A 23,629-nucleotide genomic window follows, 5' to 3' on the forward strand; every position below is an offset into this window, starting at 1 on the left:
ACTGGCATGTTGTTGAACTGAAAGCTATGTAAAACCAAATCTATGCGAAGATAATAACACAATTTAACCTATAGATAAGTTTTATGTCAAGTTGGTATTAAACTGAAATATATATTGATTTTTAAATGCATTTCCAATTAAAATTATAAGTATATTCAAACTCTATAAGTATGTGCTTGCAGGGTATCTTTTATCTTTTCCTTCACGCCATCGAAGAGCTGCTTGTGGTGTATTTGATATTCGTTGAGTTTCTGTCAACTCGAGAATATTGTTGCTCTCGTGATTATTCCCACGTTGGTTCCGGGCTGCCTTTGGGCTGACGCACCACTTAAAATTTGTTTAAACATAAGTGGTTAATTATCTTGAACGTTTGCGTGCCACGGCCACAGATAGTGAGAGCTACCGTATGGAAGATACACCTCACGCACAACCCTAACCTACTCCCCTTTACACATACTCTCGTGTGTGTGTGTGTGTATGTGCACCCCTATAATTAGTTCTCATAATTTTATATCACTGCGTATGAGAGCTCTCGAGTTACCGTCACTTTCCGTAAAAAATATATTCAACTCTCAAAATGTTTCATGTTTTGCTACTGTCAGTTGTTGGCCGAAGAGAACGTTGGTTGGGGGGTAGGGGGACCCGCATGAAAGTTGTTTTTATCATTTCGAAAATTAAAACAAAATATTTACATTTGCAATAAGTTGAATGCTGAATGGGTTGCTGTGTGCCACTCTGCGACTCTGTCACTCAGTCAGTTGGCTAGTCTTTTAGCCGGTTTCTCATTCGCTTGCATTTCATTAGAGTCGGCCAATTCCTTCAGGCGGTTTCTTTCTATCAAATTTATACCAACTACGTTTTTGGCTAGCTAATTTTTGCTCAGTTTTTTTTTGTTGCTAGTGCAGTTTTTGACAACTTGACGGACACTTTGAATTATGCATAGTGTCTCGGTTTCGTCTATACTACAGTTCCTTTTTTTTTTTGAATAACAATGCAGAGAGCTTCGGAGCATCTTAATGTTATACCATTGTCTAGCAGCAGAACGCACAAAATGCTAATGCTCATTTGCATTACAAGTTGTGGGCAGAAGCTATGTAGGCGTTGCTCCATAATGGCAAAACTAAGTATATAAGTATATAAGTAAAAACGGATATTTTGAAAACTAAAAAACTGATTGAATATTAAACAATGTGTTTTTATGCATTAGAATAATAAAAGGTACTTTAGAAGCTTAGGCAATATATACTATGTATTCCATTATAAATTAAACGGGAGAGCAAGGATATATTTGGCACGCCGAATATCTGATACCCTTAACTTTTGGAGATATATAAGTATACTGCAGCTCTTAAATGCTGCGTTAGATGAGAATATCTAGGAAATCAGAATACTTTTTTCCATATACGAACCCCTTGTTGCACTATTATTCATATGGCAGCTATATAATATCGTGTTCCTATGCTGATAAGATTCAGTACATACGACGAGCATAGTGAAACTATTAAATGCTGATGCTCATGATATCTGTGGCAGCTATACGATTTAATGATCTCATCCCATTTCAAATTGTCAGACGATTGCTTTACACGCAAATTTCATTCTATAAATACGCCATTAGCTAAGAAAAAGACTTTTATTAATTTATGACCACATTATAAATATCTCAGATGCAAAAAAGAACATAATTTAATTATACATAAAAACTGTATCATTAAGAGACGCCCATTTAATCAGCTAAAAAGCTTTAACAGCTGTTTTCTGCTTATAGTCATAGTCCCTAATATCTTGCAACTTGATCTAGGAGCTGTGGCAGCCATAAAATCATATATATATATACATATGTATAAGGCATATATAATAATAAACTGAGCTTGGGAGCTGCTCAAGGGACTCTTAATAACTTAATTAACTTCAACGGCGGGCAGATAAGAATCAAGCGCAAAAATTAACAGCGAAAATCTGCAGCAGAGGCCAATAAAAGTGCGTCGAAGGGGCAAAATAAATAAAAATGAAATCAAGAGGAGAGCATAAAAAATTAAGCAATTACATGCACGCAGGATACGCCGGATACGTCAAAATGACAACAGGAAATGCACAACAGCATTTTATTTGCGTCGTTTTTTCATCACGCTGGCGACAGCTAGCGGCAAGCAGCCAGAGAAATTCAAAGAGACTCCCAGAAATTAAAGCGACAACTGACAAAGTACCCAAAAAAAAAAAAAAAGGAAAAAGACGCAGAAGAATATATTTATAGATAGAAGCGAGCGAAGAAGTTGCGTGTCTTAAATTTGCCATAAAAGTGTCACACCAAAAGGCCAGAGACGGACAAGGACATGCGTGTCTTTTGTTTTTATGCGCCACGCCCCCTACAGCCAAACCCCACCGCCCTATAGCCATTAAGCTTGACGAGAAATGGCAGACGGCGAATGCTTGAGGTTAGGTTCATTTGCTCTAAATCTTTTAAATGCCTTTATTTAGACTAAAAGCGTCGAGCAGACGTGACATGGAGGGCCAAGGCGCGGGAGATGGGCGATGGGCGATGGGAGTCGAGAGTTGGGAGTCGGGGGTGTCAGCCAGAACGTGGCCCGCCTGTCAGTTTAATGTTTAGCATTGGAGGCTAAATTCATTCCCATTTCTCTGGAGTTCTCTGGTGCTGTTGTGCTGTGGCAAGTGTTTCGCTGGGAGCCTTTGGCTTTAATGTCTCGTTCGCATGTCCTGTGGGTGTCCCGGTTCTGGCTCCGGCTGTGGCTTGGTCCCAGCTGCCTTTGCGTGCTGTAGTGCTTTTATGTTGAAACGCGTGTAAATATTTTGTTTTACAGCTTCTAAACACAGTCTTCTAATAGACTTGGCGGCTTCGCTCTAGCCGTAGGTGTCTCAATTTTCTAAATAGTTGCGGATTCCCCGAGTGCATCCCCAACCCCAAGCTCAACCAACGTTCAGCAAACAAGCCGTACGAGGGAAATTTTCTAAATCAATGCCAAGCACGGCAAATATCATATAACCACGTGTGTATGTGCTTTTATATTTGCTTAGGGGCACCTTTCTGATTTCGCATTTCTATCGTTTCTTTCTGGCGCTAAGGGGATGGTAAGGGGGAGCCTAAATACCGCCGGCGGCGGCCACTTTTGAGGGTTCGCTACCCAAAATGTTGACTGAGTTTCCTTTGTTGGATTTACGTTTATCAAATTGAAGCTTAAGCTTTGTAGCCATTAGATTGTTTTGGCTTTGTGCAAAAACTGTGGGATACGGGTTACTCCGCCTATAAGGCCGGCATCGAAGTGTACAGTGTCTGGGCAACGTTAGCTTGAATTGGGTATTTCGGAATCCTGTCATGCTTGGTATTAGTCATAGTAACCGGTCGCATTGCTACTTAATCACTTGCTCACACTCAATATTTCATTTGCTGTGTTTCATTTGGTTATAACCGATTCAGCACTCCAAAAGTCACATTATGGTCATCTGTCTTAAGTTTATTTCTTGGCACATTTGTATTTAAGACCTAGTTCAATTTATCTAATCCCTTTTGGCAAGCGATCCCGGCTGGCTTTCAACACATTTCCCTACAGAGCTGCCACTTCTACAGCTGCCTGCCGGCTCGTTTACTTGGGCCAAAGTTAGTCGAGCCTGCAAAACATATGCATTTATACTCAACTACATCTGCGTCTTGTCCAAAGTCGAGCGTCGAGTGCGGAACCCAACTGCAATTACAGTTTACAAATGTCCGCACAATTCACTGCACATGTAACACCATCAATAAAATTAGAGCACAGGACACAACCAAGCAGAATAGAACAGAACAGAACAGAGCAGAGCGGGGCCGGGAACCGCAGGCCATTCTTAATGGTAGCTCAAAGTCAGGCCCATAAAAAAGCATTTATTAAAAATTCTCTACGCAAATAGGTTTTGAAATTAAAACAACATCATTTTGATTGAATACTGACTGTCCCGGTTGCGGGCATCTCTCGACCGCAAAACATATGCTACCTAATTTAAAATGATATTACACAAAAGAAAATGTTAAGGAAAATGAAAAGAAAAGCCACTTGAAATACACACACACGGACGCACAATGACTGAAAGAAAAGGAAAACAATAGCCGGGCACAGTTCGTAAATTGCATTTCAGCTACAGACCGCAGTGCGATGCCGAGTCTTGAGACCTGGCGAGTGGAAAATTTATATAAATTGACTTCTTTATTGCTGCGTTGCGTTGCCCTTAATTTCGCAGAATTTGTCGAGGGCTCTTGGCTCGACCAAAACAATTTACCACCTAAGAAGCCACAGACGCAGCCGCAGTAGCCTCAACCTCAACCTCAACCTCAAACTTGAACTCAAACTCCAATCTCGACCTGAACCTCGACCACGACCTGATTGAATTTTACGCTTCATTTAAATTGAATTTATTATCCAGGCCTCCAACTCAGGTGGGCGCTCAGCTGGGCTCCATAACCGACCCAAAATCATAATTAATAGACACGCATACATTTCAGTAAAAAAAAAAAAAAAAAACCAAATATAAAATAAGACAAGGCAAAAAGCTTTTCCCTTCAACTTTTGAGCCTTACAAATTTCCACGCTTATTTCAATTACCTGCGGCGCCCTCCTCGAGGAGACAACCTCAGGAATTTCTCGCACTTTATCATAAGTTGCCCGGGTAGCCTGCCTGCCTTTGGATTATTTTCTGTCTCTCGGATATGTATGTGCTCCAATTTGTTTGCTACTTTATTAGGTTCCTTTTATTTTTTGTTTTTGCTGCTGCTGCTGCTGCTCCAGCAGCCCCAGCTGCATCTTTTATTTTGGCTTTTTTCCCGATATTGTTTTATCCGCTTCGTTTGTTTTCCGTGTTTACCTGGCTGGAAGTTTTTCGTGTTGCTGTCAGAAATTTCAGTTACAATAATACAAAAGAACTTTTTACTTAGGGCTGCTTCTTGGTTGCGAGGTTTCTGGGTTAACAGGTTGTCCTTTGGCTTATCTCAGGTTTGAGTTTCCGCTTGGCCCTTAAAACCCACTTTAAGAGCTGTGCTTAAAGTTTACTTACGCCTGGCAGTTGGCAGCTCCAGTTCCTGCACATCGTTCAGTCATCAATCAATCTATCAAGGAATCGATGCGAGTCATCAAGTCAACCAAACTGACAGCCGAGCTGCAAGTTCACGAATCAAATGGTAATCAAATTGAGGCGCCTCCTTGCTGCCAACTACAGCCGAAAGCTTTTAGGGTATGCAAATAAGTCAAATTGGAAATGTGGCCAACGTGCAGAATAAACGTAATATTATCAAAAGTTAAGAAAATGTTGATTTTGCATTAGGATAAATTGAGCATCTTAACTTATCTTATACCAAGAAAAGGACTTCAATTGTCCCAAAGTATTTGTATATTGTTTCTTATATATTTGAGCATATACATATTATATCTATATTATGTTCTTTTATTATAGTATTTTCTTTATTCGACTTTATAAATTTATTTTTATACGCGATACTTTCAAATCGAAGAACACTTGAGAAATGCCTGATCAATTTAGTTATCCGGGACTATAATTTAGCTTATTCTATTTGTACTAAATAGTTCGTAACTGCGTTTAACTGCTACTTTAAACAGGCAGCAGTTATTTAAGCTATTTCGCTTTAATGCCCATTGTTCTGTGTGGTTGGCCTAATAAAAAAAATTAAATTTAATTACCAGCCACAAAACTAATTTGAAACTTTATCTCTGGATCGGCAGCACATACACAGTGCTAGTCTAGCACGAGGCACCCGAGCATTATCTAACATAAATTTCCCATTGCGTGTCCAAAAGCTATTTGTTGTCTCTGCAACGCACTTCGTCGGTCTTTCGTCTGACAGACAGTCAGTCAGTCAGTCAATTGGACAGTCGGCATGTCAGTCAGCAAGTTAGATAGACACACGTATCCTACATCATTTCACCACTTTTCCTACTCTTTTTACACATGCACACACATATATTTTAGTAGCGAGCATTTTTGTGGTTTGCCGGTGGTCTTCCAAGTTATCCTACACTGCGGAGGCTGATTGCCTACGCACTTTGCTGGTTGCCGATCCCCTGACTCTGGCTAGTAAAATGGGATACGTGCTGCGTTGTCTGCAAGTCCTAACTGAGGTTAGGAGGAAACTCAGCTGATTTAATTGGCTGTGCAGAGTGAGGACATGACCTTAGAGGCAGCACATTTGTATTATATATATACATTTTGTTTAAATATTTTTAAATTTGAATTTTATTAATCAAAAAGCCATTTGTTACTTACAAACGACGTGTGTATATATAAATAAAATTTTCTTTTCGAATGGCATCAATAGAAGAAGTCAAAGCACATTTCTTTGTCAAAGTACAATAATAAAGGGCTTAACATGATTGCAGCATAAATTTCAGTTATATCCGTAATTGTCAATTGCGAGAGATCATAAAAATACATTTGGAGAGAAAAAAAAAAACATAAAATGGCATTTTACGATTTTTCAATTAAACAAATTATTCGAAACAGTTGGCATTTTGGGTTTGGTTTTAAAATGGGAAGTGGCACGCGTTGGGTTCCGGCGTTCGTGTGCCGAGGATTGATGCCATGCGGGCTGCAGGCTCATCAAATTTAATTTCCAATAAAAATTTCAATTGTTAACGCGCGCTGATTTAAATAGTTTTAAAATTTAATTGCGCCGCATTGTCAGACCAAAATACAAATCGCCCACACCTAGGCACAACAATCTAGCCACAACAAGGGGGCTAATTCAAACTTTTTGATGGATGCATGGAAAAACTCAACGAAGTAAAACGAATTGCTGCTTGGCCACGGCATTAAACAATTTGTGAATTTTTCTTAGAATTTCCGCTAGTTCCGCTGTTGACAAAAACACAACGCGCTCAATTTTTCAACTTGGCAGCGCTGGGCCCCTTGCCGCACATGTCGCCAACCTATTGGCGACTCACTGGCTCCGCCTGGCTGACCTGACCAGATCTGACCCGACCCGAAACGACCTGACCAAACCAGCCCAGGCCAGGCCAGGCCAGCCGCAGCCACCGACATGACCAGCGAGTCTCGCTGGCTTTGCTGTTGTCGTGTCAACCAAAGTGTTATTAATGGCTTGTTTTTACTAAATTTATTGCTTGCTATTTATTAATTTATTGACTTTAAATGCAATTAGATAAGAAAAGTGCATTGCAGTGGCCCTGGTCAGGCGCTTTGGGCGCCTTTTCGCTCTCCTGGGCTCTGTTCATTTTTCTTTGATCAGACGCATGCATATGACATGTGTAATATGCACTGCAGCTGGCCGATAGCGAAAATTGCCATTTAATGTTTAATAATCGTTAAGGTTTTATGTTGGCCAGAGAGAAATATAGTTTCGCAGTTTCATTAATTTGGCTTTTATAGTAAATTTAAAATGCATAAAATGTTGTACACTGAAAATAAATATTGGAGCTAGTTCGGGCATAAACAAATTTCGCTGTCAAGTTTGAAAGTATCTTGAAATACTCCCAAGTTATATTGCTGTCAGAAGTTGCAGTTACAGTTCTGGGTTAACAGGTTGTCCTTTGGCTTATGTCAAGTTCGACATTAGACGTGACCCTAAAACTCCCTTTAAGAGCTGAGCTTAAATATGCCAGGTCGTTGGCAGTTCCTGTACCCATAAGCTATTTTGGGTTTCTCGTTTCACGTTTCTCTTGGAAGCTTGTAAAGATCCCGAGAAAATCCTGAGTTACCTGCTAAAGTTCCACTAGCTGCATATTATTTTTTATTGTCAATTAATTCTGTATATTTAGGAATATGTTCATAACATTGTTCGCCCTTTCCTGGATACATGCATACTTAATTTTGTAGCCTAATTTTCTGGTATGCTTTGAATGTACATAATAATTTGTTTGTTTTCGCTTTCGTTTCAAGCACTTATAAAGCCCAAAACATGTCACACACTCCCAGAGCTGTTCGGTTCTGTTTTGCCAATCAATAACAATTTAAAAGCTGTTGCGACAACATGTGCCAAGGCCCCAATAGCTTTGCTATATGCCACACAAGCCGACTCCAATGAGAGGCCCACAGATTGCAGCAATTACGCAACATAACATGCAACAACAACAGCAACACAAACAACAAAGACAACAACTTTGGCAAGAGAAACGCCATATTGTGAGAGGAGTATGAGGGATGTTCTACCCTAAAATTTTATGTCACATTTGCGTCACATGCCGAACAGCCGAAAAATGCCAAAGAAATAAGCTGCAAAAGCTACAAAAAAAAAAAGGAAAAAAGAAAATCGAAATGTATTTATATATATATAAATAGCTATGCGACAAAACACGACGAAACACCATATAAAAGTTAAACAGTAATTTGACATAGACGACAACAGCATATGTGGGAGTGCTCCTCATGGGGTGGATGGGATAGGGGCAGGGGCTTTTGTATTTTGAAAATGGCTTACAAATTTGGTCTGACAAGTAAATATTTTTTTTTTTTAGATAAAGCGTCCGAGTGCGTGAGCGTGTGCTCCGACAAAGCGTAGGCGCGTGAGCTATTTAAAAAAGAAAATGAAAAAAGGTTCCCAGAAATAAACCAAAATAGGTCATAAAGGAGGACATGTTCTGTTGGTCAAGTTCGCCCCTTGGGCGGTTCTTTGAACTTTGGCATTGCTTCATGCTTACAATATATACATAATAAAATAACGAAAGGTATTTTTGTGGTTTCAACTGCTGCTGTCATATGCTAAATAATATTTGCGGTTTCTAGTATATTTCTAAACAGTTTTTAATTATTTCTTTTGCTATTGCATTTTATGTAATGGCTTTTATTTTTTTGCTGGTCACGTTTTAGATTCAGTCAACCACATGGCGCAGTCATAAACATGTTCATCTTCAGCAACATGCGCGGTACGGAAAACCACAAATCAAAATGTCAAAAGTGCTACAGCTGTTGATGTCTCTATAAAGGCTGCATCTCTCACTCACATAACTGGAACGGAAACTGGCCGGCTACCGTTTGGCGGAGCAGCTCGGCTGAGCGTCAACCTCAGGTAAGCGTAAGCAACCACCAAAGTCTGGCGCTGAACAGCGGGCAGCTAATTTGGAACTGTTAATTATACCTGCAGGCTGCAGGCTGGCTGCTTGGAAATATGCTTGAAGATCATATAAATACCAAAAATTATGCATTGCATGCAACCGTTTTTTGACTTATTGCCTTCATTTTTCGTCCACCCAATGTTCCTTCCTCTACTTTATTTTTTTTTTTTGGCCAGCAACTCCTCGTAATTACCAAATTATAGGCTTACCCTTTTGGCTGACTGATTAGACTCATTTACAAATTTTTGTCTGACTGCATTTGGCTGCCGTTTTCCACTCTCGGAGACGCTCTCAGAGAAAGGTACGACCCGACGGCGCTTAATAGACAAATTAACTTCGGCTAACTCCGGTCGCAGCTGTCTGGCTCTATCTGGCTGTCTGTCTGGCCTATACTTAGCCTCGATAACATCTTGTAAATATTATGTAATTTTTTATAAATTTCCCATAATTATAGTGGCCAGGTTGTTAGGCTATTTGATTTATAAGTACGCATAATTTGCTGCAGTTTGCGCTGGTGGTTGAACTTCTGAGAACTTGAACACAGAAATCAATTTAGTATATTGTAGAACTAAGCACACACAGCTTAGTTAATATATATAGTCAATTTAAGCTTCTCCTCTGTCCTTACGTTACTTTATCTATCTACATTATCAACTTATTTTGAGTACAGAATTTAATCTAGTGCACTGTAGAACATAGCACATTTGTAGTGAATGCTTTACGATTTGAGCTTTTGGCTATAAATCTAGTGCACTGTAAAGTAAAATTTACTTAGTTAAATTAATATGTATAGTTAATGCCTTACAATTTAATCTCTGGCGTTTTCCATTGCTTCCTTCCTTTACTTTATCTACCTTTCGGATGTTACCTGCCGTTAGCTTTGGCATTTATTTAACTAAATACTCTCAAATATATTTCAATCGAAAAATCAAATCAATTGAATCACTAAATTGTTCCATTCCTGTTCTCTCTGTCTCCCCTTTTTTCCATTGCGCACTTTAGTCAGTACTTACATTTTATTTGTGAATATCTGTTTGGTACTGTTCCGTTATTTAAATACCCCTTAGCTCATAAAAGAGAACTCATTGAGGAAATGTTTTGAAATGTTTGCCATTGGTATTGTCGAGCATTCCCATTCCTATTCCCATTCCCAGTGCACGTTTTAATAGAGTTGTTTAAGGTAACTGTAAGTTTTTATAGATGTTCGTGTTTCAACAACGCTGGCAACTTAAATCAATTTGAGTAGTGCACAGCCGGAGGATTTTATACCAAATTTTTAATGGTGTATTTTGAATGGGTTTTCATTCCACGTCTGGCAATTTATCATGGGGCTCTTAACGAGCGCGCCCCGAATGCGTTGACTATAAACAAACAATTAAAAAGCGCAACGAAAACTAAAACTCAACACTTTCATTAAAGCATAGATACAAAATACAAAATACAAACTGAATTGGGCAACAATAAAATATCTTTATATATGTTAGGGGCGGTGAAGGAGGTGGAGGTAAGGCCCTGAAAAGCTGTCATAAGGCAGCTAAAGTCGGTTCTTTGTTTGTCTGATCGAGAATAAACAAAAACTGAATGTGACTTAAATGATAAAAATGTCAGAAAAGTGTCAAATGACGTCGACGAGGGCGACGAATGATGATAAAGAGCTCTGACTAAGCGGCTACCAGCACCCCTTTGCTCCATTTGTCTTGGAGGAGCTGCATATAAAAAAAAAAAAAATAAATAAATAAAAAAAATGGATAATAATTAAACGCACGGGACACATTTGAATAGCACTTCTCTCTTATAAAGAGTCTGCCCTACGTCCCACTTCCGTTGCTGTGCCCCCCTCTCCGCCGACTGGCGATCGTGTTGCAGTTGCATTACCATTTCCAGTTTCCATGGGTTCCCTGTTCCTGGTTCCCGACCGGCGCGGCTCGACTTCGTCTTCTCGTTTTTCGTCTCCAGCAACGCCCCCTGCTTCCGCCGAGACTGGGGCCAGCCTCTGGTGATCTTGCCGCTTGATTTATGCGCCGCCGTTACTGAAATTTTGTATCTAAATGTGGCATTTAAGTTATCAACAACAACAAGCAGCAACTTGTGGTCCGTCCACGGTCCGTTCCTGGCCATCTGCCGCCTGGCGGGGCGCGCGTTCTTGTATTCTCAATGTATGCCCTTCAGTTTTCAGCTCTTGCCTCATTTCTCTTGTATGCGTTTCTTAAATCCCTGAAATATTTCGCGGCATGATTTAGTTGCATTTCACGCACATCACACGCAACGCACGCGGTCATACCTAGGGCCTACGGAGTGCGGGGCTATGAGGCTATATGGACAATGTGAATGCGAGTTATTCGCGTGTGCGTAGCTGGCATATCTTCATATGCATACACACATATATGTACATATATTGGAAGGGGAATTCTACACTCGGGGTAGGTGTGCCACACAGCGGAGCCTCGTTGCCAGTTCCCAGTGCACAGCTCCCGCTGCGTAAAATGTTGTGCCATCATTTTTTCGATATTTACAGCAAAAGTCGCTAAGACTGGCGGCCCATCAAAATAATCTGGGGGCGCTGCAAATAGTGGGATATTCCCATTATGTGGACACGTTTGCATTAAGTTGTAGATGTTCAGCTGATTTAACATGTGCAGGGTATTTAAAAAATATGTTATTTTTACCAGATACTAAAAGGGATTATAAATGCGTTTTGCAATCAGTTTCTTGCGTTATTTAATGGTTTTAATATTTCTTAAATTTATTTATTTTACATGATGATAAAAAACTAATTTTTGTAAATAAACTCAAAGGCAGCGCAAGCAATTGAAGTTTGTTACTCAAACCTAATTTTGAGTCTAATTTTCCATTTATTATTTCAATTTAATATTTACTTTAAAGTGTCTTTTCTTGTATACTCACCTTTTAATATGCCCGTTAATTTCTTGTGCAGCGCATTAAAAATTTTGCAGCTTGCCGAAATTCGCTGATTCGCTTCCATTTTTTTTCTGTCTTGTTTTCGTTTTTGTGGCTCCATGGGGCACTTTTTGCGTGAATTTAAAACAAAAGCCTACCCAGAGCAACAGCTGCCTGCCAATCGACTCATTTCAGACTCAAGTCCAATTCCTTTATGACGCGTTTTTGTTTTTTCCCCCTCACTTTTTATTTAAATACACTTGAGGCTCTTAATTATATTGCTGCGTGTTTTATTTCGCTCTGCGCTTCGGCCGGGCTTGGCTTTTGTTTTTTTTTTTTTTTTTTTTTTTGTGATGGAGCAGAAATCACCTGCGGCGTTACAATGGGTTTCCGTTTGTATTGCTCATTTTAGTTAGTTTTGTTTCGTTTTTGGCATGTGTTTCATCTTCCTCAGCAAGGCGGAAATTTAGTTTTCGCTAATGGCCGCTAATGAAGCAGCTCGTGTCCGACTCGCTGTTGGATATCTTAAGAGCTTGCAAATTAGGAGCAGGCTTTTAGTAGCCAGCTAATTAGCAACTGTTCTGCATTTACAACATGTTGGCCATTGTGTTGGGGCCAGCTCCAATGCCCGGTTATCATAATTAACAAGCTCGCGCATTGTCCAACTCTCAATATGGAATGCACACAATTGGATAGAGATTTCCACCCCCAAATCTCAGTTAGCCCACCCATCGAGTTGCTTCCGTTGTTTCCTTTTGGGGCCGCGCTGCAGGCACTTGAGCCGCGTCGAGAGCGGACCACACACACACACACACACACGCACACTCGCATACAGAAACCTCAACGTCGACGCCTGACAGTTGAGTCGGACAGGCCCAGAAGAGGCGTCGTTGTCGAGTGGCTAAAAAAGGAGAAATACATATTTTGCCTTTTTCTGTTGCCTTTTCATACAAATTGAATTTACAGCTATAATTCCAAGTATTCTCTGACTAAATTTAAATGATTGTAGACTAAAGGCAAAGTTTGCAACACTTTAAAGAGCTCCATTTAATCTACAAGTTGATTACATTAAGCAAAAGAAACTATTCAGTAAGGAATTTATTTATAGCTTGAATAAAATAATTTTAAAAGTTAACAGTTTTATGCTCCATTCATTTAATCTTTGTCTAAAAATATTAAACATATTTCATCAAGAACTTGAACCTGCGTAGTTTTGATGAATGTGGTCTAACCTTTAAAGGGGCCATATAAATCATATATGTATATCTCATGTCGTTTCAAAGTTATTCCATCTTCGTTGTAAGAAAAAATAATCCTAGGCTTGTATTAATTTTTTCTTTTATTTTATTTTATTTTTTTTTTTTTTGCCATCGCCTTTGGGCGCGACATTTTTGTCACCAGGCCGCGACGCCTGCGTCACATTTCATGAGAAAAAGTGCAGTCGGAGTTTGGGTCTGGGATGGACGAGGCGACGCGTCGGGTCCGGAGTCTGGGGAACTCAAGTGGTGACAGCTCTGGTTTTGTGAGGGGCCTGCGGCTGATTATGGCCAGCACTTGGGCCTGGGCTACTGTTTGTATAGACTCCTGCGTCCAGTCAAAAACTATGCCCCGACACGACGATGATTTACAAATCTGTGGAAAAAGTTTTGAAAAACTCGAACTCATTGCGGTTGTGGTGCGTATCTGGTGTCACATTGTTTACACAGACAACTGTGGTGTGGTTTGTTGTTGTTGTTGCTCTTGCACTTCAGGGGGATTTGTGAGATTAACGTGTTAAAAAATAAATATTTGGTCTAGTTAGTTTTCTCTGGCAATTTGTTATTCAACTCTCGACAACAGCAAAAACAAACAGAGACTCAGAGACAGAGCACCTCACAGCATGCACAGTTTTCCATTTCTGCAGTGTTTCATCTTTGCAGTTTTCTAGCAGTCGCAGTCGCAGCAGCAGCAGCAGTGGCAGTGGCAGTGGCAGCAGCAGTAACCCATCAACATCATCATCCTCAACGTCGTCATCCTGGTCATGGTATCTCAGCTCTAGCGCTCAGCTTGTTGTTGTTGTTGTTGTTGTTTGTTTGCTCTTTTTGAAATGTGCATAAATTCATTTTGGTAATGGGATTTTCCTTGGCTTCAAACTGTATCTTTTTCTTTCTTTCATTTTTTTCTGTTGTGGGTGCTGCCTTTCGGTTTAAGAGATTTGTAGCTGCTTTTTGCCCATGGCAAATGTGCTTGTGCTGGATGGCCCAGCTCTGCATTTAATAAGCAACAGCTGCCAGCGGCAATGCGATTGCCACTGAATGATGAGGTCCAGCTTTGTGTTGAAATTAATTTGAATTATAAATTGTATACAATTTTGTAATTTGCACTTGTGCTTGCAATTATAATTCATTTATGGTTTATTTAAATTGCACGCCATATTTTGTATACTTTGAAATTCCGGATTATTGCAAAAATACAATTTAATTAATCAGTTTTTAATAAGTTTTTTATAAAATTATTAGCTGGTAATTCTTAAACATTCATAATCAATAAATGGGCTTATTTAAATTTTATGCATAGTTCAAAATTTTATTTTATTTAAAATCGCATTTTTAAAAATAAATTTAATGTTTTTATGTAAGCCTTTGAAATGAGCGTAAATTGTATTTAATATTCGAGTCGTTTTTTGTTATTTGCAGTTATATTGTTATATATATTTTTGCAAATCTCTTTAAATTGTTGCTGTTGGAAAATATTTAGAGTTTTGTGCTCTTTTCACACTTTCTTTCACTTACATTCATCTCACTCTGCGTTTAAGATCAAAGAGCATGCGAATAACAATTTGTGCAACTTATTGGCTTCGAGGGCATAACAAATTGAAAACGCCTGCCAATAGGCTGGGGTTTTCCATCATAGTTTGTGGTTGGGCATTTAAATGCATTTCCCATGAGCTAAGTACATTTTCCCAGGCCCATTAAATATAAAGCAAAACTGGAACAACAACAACCCTGCGAATAATTTTCAATAGTTGACTAATTACGTCATGGTCAATTAGTTGTATTTGGGTCACAACTGCTCAGCAGGGTGTTGCAGGGGTGTGGCCGGCTGCCCAAAAGGTGTGTGTGCGCGTTCTATATAGGGTCTGTCTGGTCAGTTGCTGCTGATCGATAGGAAAATTATGGAAAAATTTAAATTAAACATGGGACGAGCTGCCTACACAGAAATGAAGGGTTAAGATGAGGCCCTGGGGCATAGGTTCAACCCTTGTTGGTGCTCACCTTGTTGTTGTTGTTGTTGTTGTTGTTATTGTAATCATAGTTGTTGACATTTCGTAGCGTAAATTGGTATTTACATATGTCCCGTTGTCCTGTGCCGTTACAGAACCGATCAATGTGCCCCGCCTGCATTACAAATTCGGAAATTTTGTACATGTCCTTTGAGCTTTTTCCGCAGGGCAGCAGGCGGGGCAGGCTGCTACCGAGGACGTGTGTGTTTGTGTGCGTGTGTATGTTATCGTTGTGTGCATGTTTATTTGGTGATTGTCCTTTCGTCCTCGTCGCAATGCAGCTGTTTCATGCCCATTTAACACCTTCAATCCGCTTTGCCTTTGCCTTTGGTACGTACCAATAGATACATAGATACACTTAAATATATTCTACTATATATGTGTGTATGTATATATATAAATATATATATATTTGCCATTTAACAAGCTGTGCTGGAAAAATATTATCGCTTGACATACTCTGCTTGTCAGCCTGGGCATGTTTGCGCGCTTCCCACGTCCTGTCTGTGCATTTGTATCTGTATCTTTCAGATGCACGAGGCAATTGGTTTATTTTCCAATACGGTAGCCGCTCAAATACGCCAACAGCACAGTGTTCCGGGGGTTTCGGGTAGCCGAGGTGGTTCACAGCCAATGTAATTTGTGTAAACATTTGCCCAGTTTTCTCACTGATTTTTGGCTCTTGCTCGTTCGCTCCTTTCGAATCTTTTTTTATGATAAACAGTGTGAGAAATCGTTGGATGGATGCCTCGTAAATTTCCTATTTGAAAATTTCACTTTGCATTTCGATTTTCGTGTAAGTCTCTTGTGTAAACACATCACAGATTCTGTTTCTGTTTCTGATTCGGATTTGAATTCATATGTCTGCAAAATTGTTCAACAACAAAATGTTGGCAGATTATGGGTTAAATTTATGCGAATATTTGCTTGATATTTGGGCCAACGACGTCTTATTTTGTGCCACCGAAATGAAAATATTTTGTGCAGACCTGAGTTCAATGCAATTTTCTTAGTTTGAATACAATTTCCCAATGGATTTCGAAAGATTAACTATTGTGTTAGTGGGAACTAAGTCCATGGGGCATAAATTGCCAGTTTGGGTCACAGTTCACCGATAAAGATCTCAACCGTGCATTGTTTCTTGTAGATGAAGTCATGAGCAGTAGTTCATTTAGTTGCATTCTCACCCAACTAAATGATCCCAAAAGATCCGACTGCATACGCTTGAGTGCCGCAGTGACACAACACTTTGTTAGCCCCGGAATTCTACAAAAATAGCAAGTAATGCTGCGGCTCGCAAGGAGCAGGATATTGCCACCCACAGACTGGCAGATACTGAGGACCAACCGCATAGCTTACGCCCGAAACAATTTTCTGAAACAATTTTCCCATGAAAACAAGGCAAAAATTTACTCATATTTTTCACAACTCCAGTGCCAACACATAGATCATTTTTAACAGGGGTTGCTGCTGGGATGCTGCTAGTCGTGCGTGGCGCTCCCTCTCCTCGGTGCTATGTCCTGTGGCCTGTGCACTCTCCCTTTCTCGATTTCCTTTCGCTTTCATGTTGTTTTTCATGTTTATGTGCATTTAGTTAATCAGTTACGGCTGTTTGATAGTTGCTTCGGGGGCGGTTTGGATTACAAAAAATTATAAAACACGTCACGCTTAATGAAACTTTATGGCGCCTACTTTGAAGCACAGTGCGGGTGCGAGCGAGAGGCGCCACTCTCTTACCTGTTCACAATTAAGCGGCAGGTGTAGCAGCTTGCACGTGAACATTTACGAGCCCACATATCATTCCTGTTCATAGTTGTTATTGTTATTTCAAGCGTACGTTGCTTGCCCTTCTCCTCCCCAGCCTCGAGTGGAAATCCGTTTGGTTTAACAACAGCTCCGGGCTCGATGCTCGGTGGTGCTCGGTGCTCGGTGTTCGGTACTAGGGAACCCACACATAGCCATAGTTACATCCTCTTGTATGGGCGACGCCCCCTCCGGCCCCGGGCACATACATCAAAATTAACTGAAATGTCAGCTGCAGTTACAACAACAACAACAACAACAAGAACAACAACAGCTTCGAGCAGCAACTAACTATTTTCACTGGCCAGCACCGAGTTGTTCGCATTGTTGTTTTTTATGTGTTTATAATTCATGCTCATTCATCTTACACATACTGCAACTGCCATTGCCACTGGCTCTGCCACTGGCTCTGCCACTGGCTCTGGCTCTGACCATGGATCCTGGGTCTGTCATATTGGTATTAAATGTTAAGACCAGGCAACGTCAACCTTACTACAAAGATAATTACAATTGTGTCATATTTTTCTCATTAGCGCAGACTTCGGACTAACTGTATGCTCGACATGTCGCTGGGGTCGCCAGCTCTCTACATGTTTGCCATTGCTCATCATATGGGGGCGCATCGTTAGCTGCTTGCCACGCCCTCCATTTGAAGTGCGCACCTTTTGCGACTTGACTCGAACTGCAGTTGCTGTTGTTAATTAGCTACACTTGATTACTTTCGAAAATTACAACTGTCAACGTATTATTTATGGTTAAAAATGCATTTCTGTTGCAATTTCCAATTTTTTAATGATATTTTCTTGTTTCGCTGTTTCTCAAACGGCAAGGGAGCATATCTGAAGGCAATAAATATAACATTATGAATATTGAGTACGCACTTTAAAAATTTAGACCCAAAGCTGACCCAGGTTGTACTTAAATCATTTGCATATGCTAGGAACAGAGTATCTCACAATGCATAATTCAATAAAGAAAAGTCTGCTTTATCTGACAGTCAAACTTAAAATATAGCTTCATTTAAGCATATTCTAAGAAAATAACCATGCGTAAATTGAGTTTCTTGTTTCATCAGCGAACTTTTAGCTCATATGCCACAAAAGTTTAATTTATCTTGCAAGGAACAGAACATGCGGTTGGTCGGGAATAATTCATCGCCAAGGCGTCAGAAGTTTCTTATTTTATTACCCAATTTATATGTCATATATGATTCCGCAACTCTTTTCTTGACGCAAACAGGGAAACAAAACTTGGAGCACCAAAGAGAAACTGCAAGTTTTTAATTGCATTGAGAAAATTTTGACGTATATGCAATATTTTTTGGCAATTGAGAAAAATTTCAAATCAAAAGAAGTAAGAGCATGCCAGTCGGTTCTGCTCGACTGGGGGATATCCTGATCTTTCTACTAAATGCAGCTCAAATAAATTTTTTAATTAACCGAAGTCAAACCCGCAATTGCATTTAACGATGCCATCGCCCCATACTCCACAGCCATATCCAGAATTTCACTTTGATGAAAAATAACTGAAGATACACACAGAGCACGGTTTGCGATACAAACGCAGTAGCATTTATATTTGTGTGTGTATGTGTGAACATGCATCGCAAAATCCTTGCAGTTTGCGCTTGTTGTTCTTGCCAATATAATCACATGTTCTCTTGAATAACTTTTCTGGTAAAAACCTTTCTGGATGAAATTTTCAGCAGTAGATTTTATTGTACATTAGTATATTTCTATATTCTTAAAAAGACAAAAAGACAATAAAATGGTTGCTAATGGGTGGTTAGATCCAAATGATTTATAGATTTGTCGGCGGGGTGAGGGGTGGGGTTGGCAATAGCTTTATAACGAAGGATCCTTGATCTGTATATGCTATCCTTATAGATGGATGCCAATTTTGGTGACAAGCTCTTAAGAGATTTGCTCTTGACCAGGATTTTGATATCCTATCGATCATAAGAAACGTGGACACAAGGAGGAGTTCAATATTGCAAGAGATTGAGAGAGGCGAACATGGACTCTAGATAGACTTATCTATTGATGCCGATCAAAATATATGTTTAGACTTTATGGAATTGGGGATACTTCCTTCTGCCTGCAATAATCATTTGCATAACGCCATCAATGGCTTTAGGGCATAACAAACGGTTTAGCAATTTATGCCGAGTTTCCTTATTCCATTTCTCAACTTTTACTCCATTTATAAGCCTTTCCTCAAGCTTTTTAATTTAAATTACTGAATTCCTTTAGCAAACAAATTTATTGATACACTTTGGCTAAGAAGAAATAGCTCCAAAAATATGTCGTTATCAATTAGTAGAATCTCATATCGAACACGCCTCGGAGCACGAATGGCTGGGCCTGTCGCTGGGGAATTCCAGTTAACCTCAACATGACATCTCTTAAATATATGTGTAAATACCTGCGCATAAAGCTGACACACATGATCAAATTATCGGCCTGACATGTTCAACGGAAAGTATCTGCTAAATGCGTTCGAGCGCTGATCAAATGAACTGCCGCCTGATCTATGAGTTGAATGTGGCCTGTGGCCCAACCACAATTTGCCCCACTTGGCCAGCTGTGTGGTGTGAATGCAATCACTTCCGTTTCACTGGTTCTGCGTTGCCCCTTTGAAGTGATCGTGCGTGCTGATAAAAGCCAAAGGCGACTGCCTCATACGTTTCGTATCTTGTATCTGGTGCGAGTGTATCTTGTATCTGACGGATAGGCATCGCTGTGCCGTTTACCTTGCCTCAGTTTTGTTTGATGTGCTCTGTTGATATTTCTATGGCAATTAATTGATTGTGACAGATTGCTATGAAGTGCTCAAACCCCCCACACGGACCACCTCTCCCCTTCGCCTGACTGACACTTTTGTGTTGTGTCATGCGTTTAAATTGAGAAAAATTCTGCGTTCCGTCAGGGGGCAACACACACACACGCACACACACACATTAACGAGTGCTGATGGCTCGCTGCATCCTCCGGCAGACAATGTCTTCCAGCAAAAAGTAATACATTCTGTTTACATGGCGCAAATCTAGCAGCAATTGCCATGAAAGACGCAAAAAAGCTTCTGCTGCCATTCGATTGTACCGCTGATATGCAAAACAGATGTCGCCGCATGTCGTTGCATGCCGCTGATGTGGCCGATGTTGCCGTTGTTGCCGTTGTTGCCGTTGTTGCTGATGTTTCGCAGTTCGGACTGTCATCAAAACTGTTGTCCCAACATGCATATTAATTTTATTGCTAACAATAACAAATCCATCGACAACTATTGTGAAATGCATTTAATAGTAGCACTAAAACGCAGCAACAATGCAAGCGTCAACAAAAGAATGCATTGTCGATGGCGGTTAGGGAGTAGCCGACTAACGTTCGTACTCTGCAATAACAACTCTTGTGTTATATCAACTCAAAGTTAAATATTGTGAACGACAAAGAGTTCATCATAATTGTTTCTATTGCTCAATTATATTATATAACCGGGCTGCAAACTGCAAATAATTCGTGGGTATATCAACTTACGACTCGAACAACTTTCTTTGATTCGAGCTTTGCACATCTATAAGCCCAGGCTTTTTTTTCATGCCTGATTAATCATCCATTTGTAAAGTTTGTGTCGAACATATTGTTGACAGTATATATATTTTCATAAACAAGTGCGGGCTTAATTTGATTTTTGCTAAGAGATCGTAGCTAACTAATATGTTTTGCTAAATTTTATAGTTAGGCATTAATCTACTTTTGCTAAGTCTTACTTAAATGTTTATTATTTTAAGCGAACGTTTTTGTTTATTTAATTTTCTGATGGTTGGATTTTGATTCATATATCCTTAATCATAAAAATGTTCCTACGAATTGTTAGTTAGGTCTTATAAAATCATTTGGTCTTATAAAATCATTTTGCCATCTACTCATTTTAGTTGAGAACAACAATGTTGCTAATGCGTCTTACTATATACGCATTTTTTTCTTTATTTAATATGAGGCTATATTTATTTTATATTTTCAGTACATTATACATACAAACCTTGTCATGCATTCGACGTGCTCTATAAGAGCACTTACATAGAAATGCAGGGTATGCAATGCAATGAAGCGAGGGAGCAAAGGAGCATCACAGTTGACAACAAGTGGGGGACACCTCGGACTCGCTCTCTGCGCTGTCAACTGACAGCCTGTCAGTGACAGGGCACAGTCTGTAGTCAGTGTCGTCATTGTTGTCGTTGTCACCGTTGTACGTTGTTGTAGTTGTTGTTGTTGTTGTTGTTGTTGCTGCTGTTGCAGTTGTTGTTGGTTTGCCACATGTGCAGCAGCAACAGCAACAGCAGGAGCAGAGAACAAAAACAAACTATAAGATTTTATTGCTTTCTCGCATGTGAAGAACTACGCGAAGTTGATGCTGCAGGTTGCTGCGGGTTGATGCTTCTGCTGCTGCTGCCACTTCCACTGCTTCTTCTGCTGCTGCCAGTGGCAGGAAGCAACAAGCCGATGCCTGGCAAAACCCTAAAAGAAGCTACAACCTGCCCCGCCTCGCCTGCCCAGCATTCAACGGCAACTGCAAACAAGGGCGTTGCACGAGCTGTCAAAATGAGCAATTACTTTGCAAAAATGTTGCACAACTCACGTGTTCTATGCGCTGCAGCCCGTACAGATTTTGCTGCTGCTGCTGCTACTTTCACCCAATCCCGTTGCGTCCCTCTGACAATTGGACGGGCCTCCCCCCGCAGCACTGCACAAGTCGTTTGTCTTGTTGGGCTGCTGTTTGGCAAAGTTTTCGCTGCGCTACCCCCCAAAAACTGGCATTTGGAATATGGAAATTGATAGTGTAACCTACTTATTGTTAAGTTTACGGACTTATGCAGCAAATGCCTGTCTGCAGCTGCCTGGTAATTAATTGTTTGGGCTAATTACCTGACAAACAGCTGCTCAAGTTACAGAGGTTAACATGTTAACATGGGAGCAGTTATGTACGTATTGTTAAATTCGAAGCTTGAAATTTGCTTTTTGTGAGTTTGGTATTGGGAATAGGATCGGTTAGAGGCAAACATTTGGGCTGCACATTTAATCAATTTTGAGCTTAAGCACTTTATGAATTATATTTGAAATGAATGTTGTTTTTTGCAATAGCCTGTATAGTGCCTGATTCAATAAGTAAGCTTTTTCTCAGCATTTTCACGCTTAAACCATGTGCGAATTATTAGCACTCATCCTGTAAATAACTGGCTTATGTTTCTCTTAACACAGCCTGTTCTCAACTGGTTTCTCACGACATTCTATTAGTACAAATGGCTAGCCACACCCATTAGCATTCTGGTTAGACCCTGGGCTTTTTAAACACTGCCACCTGCACTTAATGCCCTGACCACAATTGTAGTAGCCCATTAAAATTTCGACTCAACCTCAACCTAATGCTGGCATTTCGTGCTCACTATTCCTGGACCAATTTTTTCTTCTTCTCTTTTCCGCGCCTCCCATCACACACGTGAAAGATGTTGACGTTTACGACGCAGACGAGACTCCGTCACCGTCGCCGTCGCCGTCTCCGGCTCTGATGATGATGATGCGGACTGCGGCGACGACGATGACGTTTGAGCCAGTCAAAGAGTGTTGCCCAGAGCCCCCGACCCCCAACTTCCAACATACTGGGAATGCTTCTGCGGGTGTTAAATGTGTTGCCACTGGCACTGGCTGCAGTTGCGCCCCTTTTACTCCACTTTTCTTTCTTTCTTCTTAATTTTTTTTTTTTGGTATTTCGGGGCAACTTTTGCCGTTCATTTAATGGCTTCATTTTTGCTTTGACATTTTTCCATGTAGCTCGTAGCTCTCGTTTTTCCTGCTGGCATGTTTGTTGTGCTGTCAGCCTGTCAAGCTTCTCCCTCGCCTTCAGCTCGCTTTTTCCCAAGTTGTTCGTTGCTCTCTTTTTGGCCTTTTAAACTAATTGCATTGCCGTGTGTCTGTTAGTGGATGTGTGCTGGAAGAAAAGTGCAATAACTATTTAAATGATTGCATAGAGCACATGTGACAGCCACAACCGCGGACTCAGCCTCATTCTCTTCAGGTGGAAAACGGGATACCCTTGGCATGTAAGAGATTATACCAAAAGTAGAATTCTCACTGATTGAATTTACTCTTTTGCGCTATGTTTTTCCTTTTGTCTTTTCCTCTCTTTATCTGACTTCTTCTCTATATCTCATTTGCTCTTTCTCTCTTTTCATGATCTTTCTAATCTGTTCTCTTAATTTTTCTTTCAGTGATGTACATATATAAATGTTTGCCTCCCACAGCAATAGGGTTAAATCTTATATTCAAATATTTCGATATTTTCGGGTAAGTACATATTTACATTAAATTGATACAGTTATTCATAAGATTATTCGTTACTATTAACGACAAGAATACAAAATTCGAGATTTTAATTTATTTAAATAATGAAATACCAAATTTACAATGTTATTTTCTCAATATTTGTGATATGACTGCAGAATTATTTTATGGAACTCAAGGAAAGCCTTCATTTTCTGTTAATATTTTATTTGCGTGTTTGAAATTTGAAGAGCATTGATCGTTCGCTTAGACTCTGCTCATTTGTTGTT

General features: G+C 40.0%; 1 protein-coding gene and 1 non-coding gene across 4 annotated transcripts in view; one reads left to right on the forward strand and one right to left on the reverse strand.

Annotated features, from left to right (window-relative positions):
* Positions 1–23,629, forward strand: part of LOC116650477 (glycoprotein-N-acetylgalactosamine 3-beta-galactosyltransferase 1) — a 122,980-nt gene that overhangs the window by 28,987 nt on the left and 70,364 nt on the right. The window contains exons 4-5 of the mRNA XM_070208333.1: positions 8,818–9,016; positions 23,288–23,363. The gene's annotated coding sequence lies outside the window, so the exon portion shown is untranslated. The remainder of the gene's footprint in view (positions 1–8,817; positions 9,017–23,287; positions 23,364–23,629) is intronic.
* On the reverse strand, positions 10,497–12,119 carry LOC26531315 (uncharacterized). Of its 3 annotated transcripts, XR_004303439.2 has the most exons (4): positions 11,729–11,835; positions 11,344–11,622; positions 10,828–11,276; positions 10,498–10,768 (listed from the first exon to the last, which is right to left on the reverse strand). It is a non-coding gene; the product is annotated as an uncharacterized protein (transcript). The 3 variants fall into 3 exon arrangements; XR_011416423.1 differs by lacking the exon at positions 11,729–11,835 and adding an exon at positions 11,967–12,119 and having other exon boundaries at positions 10,497–10,768; positions 10,828–11,622; XR_011416422.1 differs by having other exon boundaries at positions 10,828–11,622.

This window comes from Drosophila virilis, chromosome 3 (assembly GCF_030788295.1).
Source record: "Drosophila virilis strain 15010-1051.87 chromosome 3, Dvir_AGI_RSII-ME, whole genome shotgun sequence".
NCBI lineage: Eukaryota > Metazoa > Arthropoda > Insecta > Diptera > Drosophilidae > Drosophila > Drosophila virilis.